Source organism: Bufo gargarizans, chromosome 4 (assembly GCF_014858855.1).
Source record: "Bufo gargarizans isolate SCDJY-AF-19 chromosome 4, ASM1485885v1, whole genome shotgun sequence".
Classification (NCBI taxonomy): domain Eukaryota; kingdom Metazoa; phylum Chordata; class Amphibia; order Anura; family Bufonidae; genus Bufo; species Bufo gargarizans.
The window spans coordinates 508,998,194-509,015,114 of record NC_058083.1 but is presented as its reverse complement, the minus strand read 5'-3'; the positions used below and the strand labels follow the sequence as shown (position 1 = coordinate 509,015,114).

The following is a 16,921-nucleotide window of genomic DNA, read 5'->3' as shown; positions in this document are numbered from 1 at the left end:
AACAGTTTGCAATGAAGGTCCAGCTGGGTGTTACCAGTTGGGGGGGTCCCTGCACATTATGACACTGGCAGCACTGATTGGATAATGCAAGACTGTGCAGATGCAAACACCCCCACCTGGTAACACTCGTCTGGATCTTCATTGCAAACTGCTTGAAATTCTTAATAAGCCCCTGCGCTGGAGGTGGTGGTGGCAACCAGCGTTATGAAGAGATGCCAGCCTCTACATAACTTCGGCGGATCCACCGCCACTTCTAAAAGTAAGACAGCTTCCTAGCTGTCTTACATTTAGACCATTTTCTATGCCTAAGACTACTTTCACACTGGCGGTAGGGGAACGGCCTGCCAGATCCGTGCTACCGCAAGTCCTCTGTGCCGCAGGAAGTCCGCTCCGGCCGCAGCACAGCATCTATGCCGAGAGGCAGAAAGACAAAAACTACAGCATGCTGCGTTTTTTGTCCGCCCGCCTCTCGGCATCTTTTCCGTGTTGCAGCCGGACCTCCGGACCGCCCCCGTTATAGTAAATGGGGGTGGCGCGGTGGACTTGCGGCAGCACGGAACTGGCAGGCTGTTCCCCCGCTGGAACAGCCTACCGGAAAAGGCTACCGCAAGTGTGAAAGTAGCCGAAAACAGGAGCAGAGAATTATTACATAGGGAAGGCAAGTAGGTCATGTCAGGAGAGGGGACGGGTCCTCTTTAAACCTCTGCTCTTTCTATGCTGAGGAGCCTAAAGGGCGGTCCTACTCCGTGGAGTGCCAAGGTGGGGTGAGTGTGGGAGGTGCGGGTCGTCCCGCATTTTCTTCAATGGGGCAGCAGAAGATGTGGTGTCCGCATCCGTTGCTCAGTTCCGTAGCCCCGCAAAAAAAAAATATAGATCATGTCCTATTCTTGTCCTTTTTGCAGACAAGCATAGGCATTGTTACCATGGATCCGCATACATACGGACGTCATCCGTTTTTTTGGGCGGATCTGCAATTTGTGGACCGCAAAACACATACGGTCGTGTGCATCTAGCCTTAGAGGGTAATATATATAGTGCGCTGCATCAGTACAGTGGAGCTATTTTACCTGCTTTGGAGGTGGAGTGAGGCATTTGGAGCAAAATTTATGATTTATTTGCCCCATTTTCAGGGTGGTTTGCGCCATGCCCAGTATTTTGCATTTACTGGGGGGGGGGGGGGGCAGATGTTTTATGGGTGGAGCTGCATTTATATCCAGATTTATCATTGTGACTTTTCTGCTACAGAGGTACGTGTGCTCCAGACCCCTGTACACGCTGACTGGACCTCTGTAATAAACTCAAAATTCCATAGGTATTTTGTGAGACATTTACCAAAAGGCTTCAAACCAAGCAAAACAACCAAAAAATCCATCATAGGGTCTCAATACCGGAAAAAAAACGCTTCCGTTTTGTCCCCATTCATTGTCAACGGGGACTGAACAGAATGGAATGCTCCAAATTTATCACAGGGGCTCAGGTTAGATGATAGATCTTGTGCAGCGAAAGACTCCTTTCTCCGACCCTAGACCAACTATTGGTTGGCTTAGTCTGAGATGGCGCAATTTTGGCATAAAACAGCACATCCCAGAAATTCGAGCTGCACCAAATTTGCAAAAATGTTGCCAATTTGCACCACTTTTTAGTGTCTCCATAACTCCCATTCCCTTGTATTTGACTACAGCAAAAGCACAGCACAGCCTGCCCCGCGTTCCAGAAGTATCGACAATCTTTGGCCGTCACAGCCAAGTGGGATGGGGTTCGTGCTTACATACTAGAAATAGGCTGGATCCCAGAGGTGGAACCTGCATCTATCCCAGAGGTGGAACCTGCATCTATCCTGTGACTTTGCCATAAATGTTTGAGCTGGGACAACCCCTTTAGGCTGGTTGTACACTAGGAATTTTAGACACCTGTTTTCGTTCATGGTTGGTCTGTGAAGGTTCTCATTTTGGAAGACTGAACTCAGAACAACCAATCACCTACAGCTCTCTGCCATCATCTCAGGTCTGTATTACAAGACCACCTTGGCCGTAGTGTCCAGGGACAGTCCAAGGAAGGTCAAACTGGGAGACCTCTATGCCCTGGTACACATTTGCCATTGTCGTAAGGTTCCTGCATCACGCATCCTGCTTGATCCCACTCATGGGAGAAAAGGGCTGACTGTCCTTTGAAAAGGAACATGGAAGGAGGTCCAATGAGAGGTTCTCTGGAACTTAGGTCAGGTCATCAATGTTTGATGGGTGGTGGTCCGATCTTTGGAAGGGGCTGTAAGTCTCTTAAAAGTGCCACGTCGCTCCATTGTTTGGAGAGGCACAGCTTCCAAGCGAATGGGACAAGCTTTGGTACCGCTCATACGCTCATTTTTGGTGAAAGCAATGGAGGGGATGCGGTGCCCACATCGAGGCTCCTTAATTTTTCGGGCTGGAGGTCCTAATACAGAACCTGACAGAACTACATCATCCCATGTTCTATGGGATGCTGAAAAGAAAGAGCTGGACCATATGGAGCTCTGTGGAGCACCATGGAATGGCACATGGAGAGCCTGCAGCCACATAGTATGGTGCCATAGGGGGGTTATTGTGCCTCCATGTGCTGTAATAACCTAATAATAACTGAATAGTAACAATAATAACGATAATACAAACGTCTGGAAACATCTCCTTGCAAAGCACAAAGAAAACCAATGAAGTTTTCCAGACAACACAGAATTTGCTATGGGGCAGAATGGGCAGAAGAGCTCGGGTCAATTAACATCCCTCAGATTTGTTCCTCAGAAACAGCTAGTCTAATTAACCTTTGCTTGAAACACTGGAACCTCGCCTATTGATGCGTATAGATTTAATTAAGTGTTAATACCCGATGGCCAGGTCTTTACCATGAGTTACGGACTGCGGGTGTACAGTAGTTACTCGCCCTAAGCCAAGAAGAGATTTCACTGAATTATTTGCCCTTCAGAGAGATTACTTGTGTTACGCTTTCCAAAGAGTGTGTTTAATGCTGTCACCTTCTGCGGGATTTACGACCACACAGATCTGGATCTGAGGGCTCCCGAAAAAACAGGAAGGATTTTATCTCAATTGCAGATCTATGACAGAACGAAGGAAACATAACTCGGTCTAATCTATAGATATAAACTGTATGAAAGGTAAGGGCTTCATCTGACAGATCACATGGTGACTGGTGCAGGGCCACCCGCTGGGACCCTCACCAGCCAGAGAATCGAGGGGCTGTCAGACTGCTTTAGCAATGGGTCCCCAACTGCATGAGACTGGGCTGCAGTTCTCCGCATATCGGGAGGCTGGGAGTAACAATGTAGAGAGAAAACCTAAAGGGGATCTCTGGCTACAGATATGAATGACCTATTCTCAGGATAGGTCAACAATATAAGGTTGGTGGGTGGGGGGGCACTGGGAGCTATACAGTGTATAGAGCTCCATACACTGTCTAGTGGCCATGTGGGGTACTGCGGCTCACCTCCCAATCAAGTAGATGGGTGGTGAGCTCCATTTTATCTATCTATTATCTATCTTTCTATTATCTATCTATCTATCTATCTATCTATCTATCATCTCATATCTATCTATACCTATCAGAGATAGCTAGGTAATGTATCAATAGATCAATAAAAATAGGATAGATAGATAGATATATGAGATAGATAGATAGATAGATATGAGATAGATCGATAGATAGATAGATAGATAGATAGATGGAAAGATAGATAAATAGATGGAAAGATAGATAGATAGATATGAGATAGATAGATAGATGGAAAGATAGATAGATAGATAGATGGAAAGATAGATAGATATGAGATAGATAGATAGATGGAAAGATAGATAGATAGATAGATAGATAGATGGAAAGATAGATAGATAGGTAGATAATAGATAGATAGATCTAGCATGAAAAGCTTGTAATGTGCATTGATTGGTCGGCGCTCAGTCACATGACTAGTATTTGATTGGTCATTGATCTGGACATATAAATGTCTTGTAGTCTGTCGATCGTTAAAGGTTTATAGATGTTTACAACCAAGGTGAGAACTCTCCTCCAGGTTTGTGTACACAGCTCTCATGCAAACCTAGATCGTGTCATATCCTCCCTCCATAGTCATATCTTCCAGGGGTGAGGGGTCTACCCCCTTCACAACCAAAGTACATACCAAGTGGAGTCAATACGTTTAAACCTTGCTGCTGCGCATGGCGGCACAGGAGTGAGGGTGAGGACGGAGCAGGCGCACGGTTTATTTCCAGTGGACATCATAGAGGGGATCCCCTGCTTGAGACCCCTCAGTAAGCCAATCTGTAAGAACGGGGAAACACGTGGCTGGCCGTGACATCTCTCGGCGAAGGTTGGCTGTTTGTTCATGACTTCTTTCTGAAAAAACTGCTCCTTTAAATGAGAGGGGTTGTCTGGGACTGAAATACTGATCACCTATCCTCAGGACAGGTCATCAATATCAGATTGATGGGGGTCCGAATCCTGGGACTCTCCCCCTCCTCCCACAGAAGGGACATATAAACACCATTCTGAGCTCAGCCACTGATAGGACTGAGAAGATATACTTTGTTAGGCCTCTTGCACACAAACGTATTTTCTTTCCGTGTCTGTTCCGTTTTTTTTTTTGCGTACCGTATACAGAACCATTCATTTTAATGGGACCACAAAGAAAAACGGAAGTTACTCCGTGAGCATTCCGTTTCCGTTCCGCAAAAAAATAGAACATGTCCTATTCTTGTCCGCATTACGGACAAGGATAGGACTGTTCTGTTAGGGGCCTGCTGTTCCGTTCCACAAAATACCGAATGCACACGGATGTCACCCGTATATTTTGCGGATCCATTTTTCGTGGCCCACAAAATACATACGGCCGTGTGCATGAGGTCAGGTTTTATCATTAGGGACAAGATAGGGGTAGTTAGTGCACTGCGTCTGTTACAGCCAGGGCTGGAGCAGTTCACATACATACAGACTCTGCTGCACTGCACATCAGTTTTTAAAGAGACAGTACTCTTTTTATGTGCAGAAGCCAGCTAGCAGCCAATTTAATAAAAATTTAATAAAAAAATAAATAAAAAAAAACTCAATCTACTGGCTGACGATATTTTAGCATCATAGCTGTGCAATTGTGCAATTTTTCACCAAAAACCTGTTGCAAAGCTTCTGCAGTTAAAAAGTGTACAATAAACGTATTGTTTAGTGTCATCGGCTATCGCAGATGTTGCAAAATTACGCCTTTTCCCCCCCAAAAGAGAGATAAATTTAGGAATATTTTTAAATGTCAAAAAGCATAAAAAAGACAATGCAGCGTGTCATTAAATAGGTCGATTGTTAACACCGTCAACTATGCGTTTACCAATAGCTATATATGTCAGTGTCACTCTGACATTACCAATGCTGGTTTTTGCATTACCCTTAGGATACAAAAGGTTATTTCGTTTTTACGTTTTAATTTTTCTTCCCTATCTTCCGTGAGCCATAACTTTTTTACTTTTTCCGTTCATATAGCTGGATATTTTTAGCGGGACAAGATGATATCATTTAATATGGCATATAATGTAGTGGGTGTCACGTACCGGCAGGACAGGTAGTGGATCCTCTGTACCAGAGAGGCGATGGCGTGGGTTGTACTAAAGGACCGGTTCTAAGCAGTAACTGGTCTTCACCAGAGCCCGCCGCAAAGCGGGATGGATTTGCTGTGGCGGTAACTACCAGGTCGTGTCCCCTAGTAACAACTCGACCTCTCTGGCAGCTGATAAGGCGTGGTACACAGGGAGAAGGCAAGAGCGTAGTCGGACGTAGCAGAGGTCAGGGCAGGCGGCAAGGTTCAAAGGCGAGTAGACGGTAGCAACGGGTTCGGCAACAGGCAAGGCAAACTAACACAGTAAGGAACGCTTTCTCTGAGGCACAAGGCACAAAGATCCAGCAGAAAGCTGTGGGAGGAGAAGGTACAGGGAGTGCAGAATTATTAGGCAAATGAGTATTTTGACCACATCATCCTCTTTATGCATGTTGTCTTACTCCAAGCTGTATAGGCTCGAAAGCCTACTACCAATTAAGCATATTAGGTGATGTGCATCTCTGTAATGAGAAGGGGTGTGGTCTAATGACATCAACACCCTATATCAGGTGTGCATAATTATTAGGCAACTTCCTTTCCTTTGGCAAAATGGGTCAAAAGAAGGACTTGACAGGCTCAGAAAAGTCAAAAATAGTGAGATATCTTGCAGAGGGATGCAGCACTCTTAAAATTGCAAAGCTTCTGAAGAGTGATCATCGAACAATCAAGCGTTTCATTCAAAATAGTCAATAGGGTCGCAAGAAGCGTGTGGAAAAACCTAGGCGCAAAATAACTGCCCATGAACTGAGAAAAGTCAAGCGTGCAGCTGCCAAGATGCCACTTGCCACCAGTTTGGCCATATTTCAGAGCTGCAACATCACTGGAGTGCCCAAAAGCACAAGGTGTGCAATACTCAGAGACATGGCCAAGGTAAGAAAGGCTGAAAGACGACCACCACTGAACAAGACGCACAAGCTGAAACGTCAAGACTGGGCCAAGAAATATCTCAAGACTGATTTTTCTAAGGTTTTATGGACTGATGAAATGAGAGTGAGTCTTGATGGGCCCGTGGCTGGATTGGTAAAGGGCAGAGAGCTCCAGTCCGACTCAGACGCCAGCAAGGTGGAGGTGGAGTACTGATTTGGGCTGGTATCATCAAAGATGAGCTTGTGGGGCCTTTTCGGGTTGAGGATGGAGTCAAGCTCAACTCCCAGTCCTACTGCCAGTTTCTGGAAGACACCTTCTTCAAGCAGTGGTACAGGAAGAAGTCTGCATCCTTCAAGAAAAACATGATTTTCATGCAAGACAATGCTCCATCACACGCGTCCAAGTACTCCACAGCGTGGCTGGCAAGAAAGGGTATAAAAGAAGAAAATCTAATGACATGGCCTCCTTGTTCACCTGATCTGAACCCCATTGAGAACCTGTGGTCCATCATCAAATGTGAGATTTACAAGGAGGGAAAACAGTACACCTCTCTGAACAGTGTCTGGGAGGCTGTGGTTGCTGCTGCACGCAATGTTGATGGTGAACAGATCAAAACACTGACAGAATCCATGGATGGCAGGCTTTTGAGTGTCCTTGCAAAGAAAGGTGGCTATATTGGTCACTAATTTGTTTTTGTTTTGTTTTTTGAATGTCAGAAATGTATATTTGTGAATGTTGAGATGTTATATTGGTTTCACTGGTAAAAATAAATAATTGAAATGGGTATATATTTGTTTTTTGTTAAGTTGCCTAATAATTATGCACAGTAATAGTCACCTGCACACACAGATATCCCCCTAAAATAGCTAAAACTGTTGTTCAATAATAAAATTAATCCTCAAAAATACAACTTGCCTAATAATTCTGTACTCCCTGTAAAAATGGGCAGTGCACAGGTGCAGCCTAATTAAGTCAGCACTGCCTCTCACAAACCTTAACCCTTAATAACCCCTTTGGACCAGGCACCAATCACTGGTGCACTGGCCCTTTGAATCTAAGAGTCCCGGCGCGCTCGCGCCCTAGAGAGCGAGGACGCACACGCCGAGACGCTGGAGTGCTGCCTGGGGGCATACGCTGTGAGCGCTCCGAGGCCAGCAGGGGACCCGGAGCGCTCAGCGTAACAGTACCCCCCCCCCTTCGGTCTCCCTCCCTTTTTGGTACCGAAGAACTTGCGGCTGAGACTGCGGTCGCCAAGATCTCCTTGACAGAGAATATATCGGAGGTACCGGCGACAGGGGTGGGAGAAACAAGCTTGGGAGAAAAACGGTTAAAGACAGCAGGTTTAAGAAGGGAGACATGGAAGGAGTGTTGGATTCGGAGGGAGGGAGGAAGATGGAGCTGATAAGAAACTTGATTGATACGACTCTTGATTTTATAGGGTCCCAAGAAACGAGGGCCCAACTTGTAACTTGGGACCCTAAATCGGATGTATCTAGAGGAGAGCCACACCTTGTCACCCGGGCAAAATTCCGGAGGAGATCTGCGTCTCTTGTCAGCTTGAACCTTCATACGGGCGGAAGCCTTGAGGAGAGCAGCGTGGGTTTCACGCCAGGTGGAGGAAAAATCCTGTACAAGACTGTCAACGGCAGGTACAGAAGAAGGAGTGGGAGACTGCGGCAGAGGTGGAAGAGGATGACGGCCAAAAACTACAAAGAAAGGAGACTTGTTAGAGGCAGAGGATTGTTTGTAGTTGTAGGAGAACTCCGCCCAGGGAAGTAGATCAGCCCAGTCGTCATGGCGTGAGGATACAAAGTAACGCAAATAGTCACCCAAAATTTGGTTCACCCGTTCTACTTGGCCGTTGTGAGGATGGTACGAAGAAGAAAAGTCCAATTTGATCCCGAGCTGAGCACACAGAGCCCTCCAGAATTTGGAGCCGAATTGTACCCCACGATCCGAGACAATATGTTTGGGAAGGCCATGGAGACGGAAGATGTGTTGGAAAAATTGTTTGGCCAACATGGGTGCAGAGGGTAGCCCGGGCAGGGGTACAAAGTGAGCCATCTTGGAGAAGCGATCCACCACGACCCAAATAACTGACTTGCCATGGGAGGAGGGAAGATCAGTAATAAAGTCCATGGCGATGTGAGACCAGGGGACTTCAGGAACAGGTAGAGGCAAGAGGAGACCCGCTGGTTTCTGGCGAGGCGATTTATCCCGGGCGCAAATCATACAGGCCTGGACGAAGTCCGAGACATCTTTCTCTAGAGAAGGCCACCAGTACCTTTGGGAGATTAGTTGGAGAGACTTTAGCACCCCTGGATGACCGGCAAAAGGGGAGGCGTGGCCCCACTTGAGAATTTGCAGCCGCTGACGTGGAGGTACGTAGGATTTGCCAGGAGGAAGAAGGCGCAGGTCCACGGGAGCGACTGTAATAAGTCGTTCTGGAGGGATAATATATCGAGGTGTTAACTCGTCGCCCACCACATCAGAGGAGCGAGACAGAGCATCTGCCCTAATGTTCTTACAAGCCGGACGGAAATGGATCTTAAAATTAAAGCGGGCGAAGAACAGAGACCAACGAGCCTGACGGGGATTTAATCTCTGAGCAGACTGGAGATAAGCCAGGTTCTTGTGGTCCGTGAAGATGTACACAGGATGTGTGGCGCCCTCGAGTAAATGTCTCCATTCCTCCAGTGCCAATTTAATAGCCAGCAGTTCCCAGTCCCCAATGGAGTAATTTCTCTCTGCGGAAGAGAATGTTTTTGAAAAGAAGCCACAAGTTGAAGTCTTGCCCTGGGAAGACTTCTGGGTGAGGACAGCTCCGGCCCCCACCGAGGAGGCATCCACTTCAAGAGAGAAAGGCTTGTTGGAATCAGGTCTAGAGAGAACGGGTGCAGAGGCAAAGGCGGATTTCAGGAACTGAAAGGCTTCCTCGGCTTGGGAAGGCCAGGATTTGGGGTTAGCTCCTTTTCTTGTGAGGACCACGATAGGAGCTACCAGAGTGGAATAGTGAGGGATGAATTGCCTGTAGTAATTCGCAAAGCCCAGAAATCTTTGTATGGCTCGGAGACCAGAGGGGCGTGGCCAATCCAGAACCACCGAGAGCTTGGCTGGGTCCATTTGAAGTCCTTGGGCTGAGATAATGTATCCCAGGAAAGGCAGGGAGGTCCGTTCAAAAAGAAATTTTTCAAGTTTAGCGTACAGGCGATTTCTCCTAAGACGAGTAAGAACTTGTTGCACATGGACCCGGTGTTGATCCAAATTGGAGGAAAAGATGAGGATATCATCCAGGTATACGACCACGCAGGTGTAAAGTAAGTCCCTGAAAATATCATTGACGAATTCCTGGAAGAAAGGAAAGGTGCGTTGCAGAGGCCGAAGGGCATCACCAAATACTCAAAATGGCCGTCCCTTGTGTTAAAGGCGGTCTTCCATTCGTCTCCCTCACGGATACGGATCAGATTATAGGCCCCTCGAAGGTCCAATTTAGTGAAGATCTTAGCCCCTCGGAGACGATCAAATAGCTCAGAGATTAGAGGCAGAGGGTAACGGTTCTTGATGGTAATTTTATTAAGACCTCTGTAGTCAATGCAGGGGCGGAGGGAGCCGTCTTTTTTTGTCACAAAGAAAAAACCGGCCCCAGCAGGAGAAGAAGATTTTCTTATGAATCCTCTCTGTAGGTTCTCACGTATATAGTCGGACATGGCAAGAGTCTCAGGAGGTGAGAGAGGATAAATTCTGCCCCGAGGTGGAGTAGAACCGGGTATCAGGTCGATCGGGCAATCATAGGATCGGTGAGGAGGAAGGACCTCAGCTTATTTCTTGCAGAAGACATCCGCAAAGGAATGGTATGGCTTGGGCAGCCCAGAAGGCGGAGAAACTTGCGGGTTCTGTTTGACCAGAGCAGGCTTGAGACAGCGGTCCGAACAGGAGGAACCCCAACGCAGGATCTCACCGGTGGACCAATTCAGGACAGGACTATGACGTTGAAGCCACGGCAGACCCAGAAGGAGTTCGGAGGAACAGAAGGGAAGGACAAAGAACTCTAAAGTCTCGGTATGCAATACTCCGATGTCCATCTGCAGAGGCTGGGTACGGAACTGCACGGTGGCAGAGAGTCTCTCACCGTTAACAGTAGAGATGAAAAACGGCTTGGGTAGACGGATTACTGGAATACGGTACTTGTCAACCAAGGAGGCGTGAATGAAGTTGCCAGCTGAACCGGAATCCAAGAAGGCGGCTGCAGAGAAAGAGGACTTGGAAGAAATGATCAACTGCACGGGTATGATGAGACGTGGAGAGGAAGAATCCACACCTAGCAACGCCTCTCCCACGTTTACTAGGTGCGAGCGTTTCCCGAACGCGGTGGACGGAGAGGACAATTTCTAAGGAAGTGCTCGGTACTGGCACAGTACAGGCACAGGTTCTCGTTTCTGCGGCGGCTTCGTTCTTGCGGAGTCAGGCGTGACCGATCCACCTGCATGGCTTCCACGGCGGAAAACCCAGTAGCGGGTTGAGGTGGACGCAGAAAAACGGGAGCCAGACAAGGAAAGCGTCTAGGACGAGCTTTTTCCTTTTCAAGGAGGAGTTCCTCTTGTCTTTCGGCGAAACGTTTGTCTATCCTAGTGGCCAGCAAGATGAGGTCACTAAGAGTGGAAGGAAGCTCACGTGCAGCAAGAACGTCCTTTACTTCACTGTTAGGTCCCTTCTTGAAGGTGGCGCAAAGGGCTTCATTGTTCCAGTTCAGCTCAGAGGCCAGGGTGCTGTCATGGTCTTACCTTCTTACTGTTCTCCTTCGTTTGACATGTGCTGGCGGCCATCTTGGTTTCTGGGTTTCTTGTAGCCTCCCACCCTGCGGCTTCTCCTTCCCACTGGGAGGAGCTGGATGCCTAGCTCATATATATAGGAGGTCTGTGGCTTCAGTTTCTTGCTTGGTCCTCCTGTGTTCACATGCTTCTAAGACTGCTGCTGCTTCTGGTTCCTGATCCTGGCCTCGTCTGACTACCCCGTTGGTTCCTGATCCTGGCTTCGTCTGACTACCCTGCTGGTTCCTGATCCAGGCTTCGTCTGACTACCCTTCTAGTTCCTGACCCCTGTCTACGCAAGACCCTGCTTCGGTTTAGCCATCCGTTTGGACTTTTGCTTACAGCTTGATTTGCAATAAAGCCTTCTTATTTCCACTTATCTCTTGTTGTACGTCTGGTTCATGGTTCCATGACATTAGGACCAAGCCATGAATTTTGACGGTACAGGGCCATCCTCGCTACCTACGCTGGTTGCCAGACTTGATCAGCAGGATCACCTGTTGGGTCGGTTCGCTGTGGCGTTGCAAACCCTGCTTGAACGCACGGCTCATTTCGCTTCCGTTGCCGATGGGTCGGTTGTCGCTCCTGGGCCCGCTCCTACTGCCGCTCCGGTTGTTGCGCAAGAGTCTACCCCGACACCTGTTGCTGCGCCTGCGGTGTCTCGGGGTATGACCGGTTCTGCCCCCCTTCCACAGCGCTTTGGGGGAGAACCAGACTCAGGGAGAGACCTTCCTTTAAGGAGAGCCTGCGGAGGTCTTCTAACAGATTGGCGCCTACGTTTGCTGTCCCACCCGTGCCTCCCTCTCCTCCCACGCCTCCTGGGGATGACTTGTCTGGGGGTGAACCCATGCAGCTGGGGTTTGCTCGCCTGTCCAAGGGGGAGAGGGTACTCCGGAGACGCGAGGGCCGATGCATGTACTGTGGTCTCGGTGGGCATTTTTCGGTTGGCATGTCCGAACCGTCCGGGAAACGCTCGCACCTGAGATCCTGTCGGGGGCAGATCTTGGGTGGAGTCTCCTCGTCCCCGGTTTCCCGTGTTGACAAACCACTGATCACTGTTGTCCTCTCCTGGGTCGGGGGCTCGGTGACGACCCAGGCGTTGGTGGACTCTGGTGCTGGTGGTTTGTTCATTGATAGTGTGTTCGCTGCCACCAATTCCATTCCTCTGCAGCCTCGAGGTTCCCCACTGGCTCTTGAGGCGATAGACGGCAGACCCCTTCTGCCGCCACACGTGACTCATGAGACCCTTCCAGTGGGGATAGCCATTGGTGCCGTTCACAGAGAGTCGGTCTGTCTCCAGGTGATTTCGTCTCCACACTACCCGGTGGTCTTGGGGTACCCCTGGCTCCAGAAGCATAATCCGACTTTCGATTGGAGATCGGCCGAGATCCTCTCGTGGTCACCGCAGTGTGGGGCTAGTTGCATCCATGGGCCTGTCAAGTTGCTGTGTACTTCCTCGGACTCTCTGTTGCCTCCTGAATACGAAGAGTACCGGGATGTATTCGATAAGGTGCGCGCGGTTGCCCTACCTCCGCACCGCCCATACGATTGTGCCATAGAGTTACAATCTGGTGCCGTTCCTCCTCGTGGCAAAGTCTATCCACTGTCGGTAGCGGAGAATGAGGCCATGGAGGAGTACGTGAGGGAGGCGCTTTCACGCGGACACATTCGCAAATCCTCGTCCCCGGCAGGGGCTGGATTTTTCTTTGTGAAAAAGAAGGGCGGTGAGTTGAGGCCTTGCATCGATTACAGGGGTCTCAATCGCATCACGATCAAGAACGCTTACCCGATACCCTTGATTTCCGAGCTGTTTGATCACCTCAAAGGGGCCACGGTCTTTACCAAACTCGACCTGAGGGCGGCCTATAACCTGGTAAGGATCAAGGCGGGCGATGAGTGGAAGACCGCGTTTAACACCAGGACCGGTCATTATGAATCCTTGGTTATGCCCTTTGGGTTGTGCAATGCGCCCGCAGTCTTCCAGGAATTCATCAACGATGTTTTCTGTGACCTGTTGCAGCAGTGTGTGGTGGTCTATTTGGATGACATCTTGGTATATTCTGAATCCATGGAGGCCCACATTATGGATGTCAGACGAGTGTTGCAACGGTTACGAGAGAACAGGCTGTTCGGTAAGCTTGAGAAATGCGAATTTCACCGATCCCAGGTAACCTTCTTAGGTTACATCATTTCCGCTGAGGGGTTCTCCATGGATCCTGAGAAGGTTTCGGCTGTCTTACAGTGGCCCCAGCCCAGTGGTCTCCGTGCCCTGCAGCGCTTTTTGGGCTTCGCCAATTATTATCGGAAGTTCATCAGGAACTTTTCTATGCTAGCCAAGCCTCTCACGGATCTGACCAGGAAGGGCAGTAATTTCCAGGTCTGGCCGCTCGAGGCCATCCGAGCTTTTGAGGCTCTAAAGTCCGCCTTTGTGTCGGCTCCGATTCTGTCGCATCCCAACCCTGGGTTGCCCTTTGTCCTCGAGGTGGACGCGTCTGAGACGGGAGTAGGCGCCCTTCTGTCTCAGCGTAGAACACCAGAGGATCCTCCGCTTCCCTGTGGGTTTTACTCCCGGAAACTGTCTTCCGCGGAGTGCAACTATCAGATTGGTGACAGGGAGTTATTGGCCATCGTGCAGGCCCTTAAAGAATGGAGGCACTTGCTCGAGGGTTCGGTGGTTCCGGTTCTCATCCTGACGGACCACAAGAATCTGACCTACCTTTCTGAGGCCAAGAGATTGACACCACGTCAGGCCAGATGGGCTCTGTTCTTGTCACGTTTTAATTACGTGGTCTCCTACCTACCCGGTTCCAAGAACATCAGAGCGGATGCCTTATCATGGCAGTACTCCGAGCTGTCCGGGGAGGAGTCGATTCCGACTTCGGTCATACCTCCGAATCAGATCCTGGCCGCCATTCGCACCAGCCTGACCTCTCCCCTGGGTGAGCAGATTTTGGCGGCTCAATCTGGTGCTCCCTCTGGGAGACCCAACGGCAGGTGTTTTGTGCCTGAGGAGTTGCGCACTCGGTTGTTGCGAACCTACCATAACTCCAAGGCCGCGGGGCATCCTGGTAAGAATCAGCTGTCCTGGGCTGTTTCACGTCTGTTCTGGTAGCCTTCTCTACGTTCCGACATCGCCGCATATGTAGCGGCATGCTCCGTTTGTGCCCAGAGTAAGTCCCCTCGGCACCTTCCGTTGGGCCTTTTGCAACCCATAGCCACCGGGGAGCGCCCATGGTCACACCTGGGGATGGATTTCATTGTGGACCTCCCTGCATCCCGAGGCCATACGGTCATTCTCATGATTGTGGATCGGTTTTCCAAAATGTGCCACTGTGTTCCTCTCAAGAAGTTACCCTCTGCACAAGAGTTGGCCACGATTTTCGCCAGGGAGGTCTTCCGGTTGCACGGTTTGCCCAAGGAGATTGTGTCGGATCGGGGGAGTCAGTTTGTGTCCAGGTTCTGGCGCGCCTTTTGCTCCCAGTTGGGGATTCATCTCTCTTTCTCCTCGGCCTACCACCCTCAGTCCAATGGGGCCGCAGAACGATCCAATCAGGCCTTGGAGCAATTCCTTCGTTGCTATGTCTCCGATCACCAAGACAATTGGGTTGACCTCCTGCCTTGGGCTGAGTTTGCCAGGAACACGGCGGTGAACTCTTCCTCTGGGACGTCTCCCTTCATGGCCAATTATGGGTTCCAACCTGCCGTGTTACCGGAGGTATTCTCTCCCCAGGATATTCCGGCTGTGGAGGATCACCTTTCCGTCCTACGTGCTTCTTGGGTACAGATCCAGAGGTCCCTTGAGGTCTCTGCGCAGCGCCAGAGACTCCAGGCTGATCGCAGACGAGCGCCCGCTCCTTCCTACCAGGTTGGAGACCGTGTATGGTTGTCCACCCGCAACCTCAACCTTCGAGTGCCCACTCCCAAGCTGGCGCCTCGCTTTGTTGGTCCCTTCCGAGTGCTTCGCAGGGTAAACCCGGTAGCCTATGCCCTTGCGCTTCCTCCTGGCATGCGGATCTCCAACGTGTTTCATGTCTCCCTGTTGAAGCCATTGGTGTGTAATCGTTTCACTTCCTCGGTTCCTCGGCCCCGTCCGGTCCAAGTGGGCAATCGTGAGGAATATGAGGTGAGCAATATCCTGGACTCACGCCTGGTCCGCGGTCGGTTGCAGTTTTTGGTCCATTGGCGTGGTTATGGTCCAGAGGAGCGTTCCTGGGTTCCCTCCGCAGATGTCCATGCTCCTGCTTTGCTCCGAGCCTTCCACGCACGCTTCCCTCAAAAACCGTTCCTTACTCCGCGGAGGAGGGGCCCTTGAGGGGGAGGTACTGTCATGGTATTACCTTCTTACTGTTCTCCTTCGTTTGACATGTGCTGGCGGCCATCTTGGTTTCTGGGTTTCTTGTAGCCTCCCACCCTGCGGCTTCTCCTTCCCACTGGGAGGAGCTGGATGCCTAGCTCATATATATAGGAGGTCTGTGGCTTCAGTTTCTTGCTTGGTCCTCCTGTGTTCACATGCTTCTAAGACTGCTGCTGCTTCTGGTTCCTGATCCTGGCCTCGTCTGACTACCCCGTTGGTTCCTGATCCTGGCTTCGTCTGACTACCCTGCTGGTTCCTGATCCAGGCTTCGTCTGACTACCCTTCTAGTTCCTGACCCCTGTCTACGCAAGACCCTGCTTCGGTTTAGCCATCCGTTTGGACTTTTGCTTACAGCTTGATTTGCAATAAAGCCTTCTTATTTCCACTTATCTCTTGTTGTACGTCTGGTTCATGGTTCCATGACAGGTGCGGAACTGAATGGCATAGTCACCCACGGAAGAACCTCCTTGGGTCAAATTTAGTAAGGCAGTCTTTGCGGAGGTAACCCGGGCAGGCTCCTCAAAAACATTCCGGAACTCTAGGCAGAAGCTCTGGACGAAAGCGGTGGCAGGATCTGCGCGGTCCCATAGTGGTGTAGCCCAGGCCAGGGCCTTCCCGGACAGTAAACTGAGAATAAAGGCTACCTTGGCTCGCTCAGAAGGAAACTGGTCGGACAGAAGCTCGAGGTGGAGAGAGCACTGCGACAAGAACCCACGGCACTGCTTAGGATCTCCATCATATTTGTCTGGTAGGGACAAACGGATTCTGGAACCGGTGGCAACTGCAGGCGGAGGTGATGCAGCAGGAGCAGACGGAGGAGCTGGCTGTTGCTGAGAAGGCAGGAGCTGCTGCAACATAGCGGTCAACTGGGCCAGCTGTTGACCCTGCTGGGCCACAATGGTGGTGAGGTCCGCTAGGCTTGGCAGGGGAACATCAGCGGGATCCATGGCCGGATCTTACTGTCACGTACCGGCAGGACAGGTAGTGGATCCTCTGTACCAGAGAGGCGATGGCGCGGGTTGTACTAAAGGACCAGTTCTAAGCAGTTGCTGGTCTTCACCAGAGCCCGCCGCAAAGCGGGATGGATTTGCTGCGGCGGTAACTACCAGGTCGTGTCTCCTAGTAACAACTCGACCTCTCTGGCAGCTAATAAGGCGTGGTACACAGGGAAAAGGCAAGAGCGTAGTCAGACGTAGCAGAGGTCAGGGCAGGCGGCAAGGTTCAAAGGCGAGTAGACGGTAGCAACGGGTTCGCCAACAGGCAAGGCAA

At 50.1% G+C, this 16,921-nt stretch overlaps 1 protein-coding gene across 1 annotated transcript in view; it reads right to left on the bottom strand.

The window, feature by feature from the left end:
- The window catches only part of SPATA17 (spermatogenesis associated 17), a 216,913-nt gene that overhangs the window by 121,733 nt on the left and 78,259 nt on the right, over positions 1 to 16,921 (bottom strand). The window lies entirely within an intron of this gene.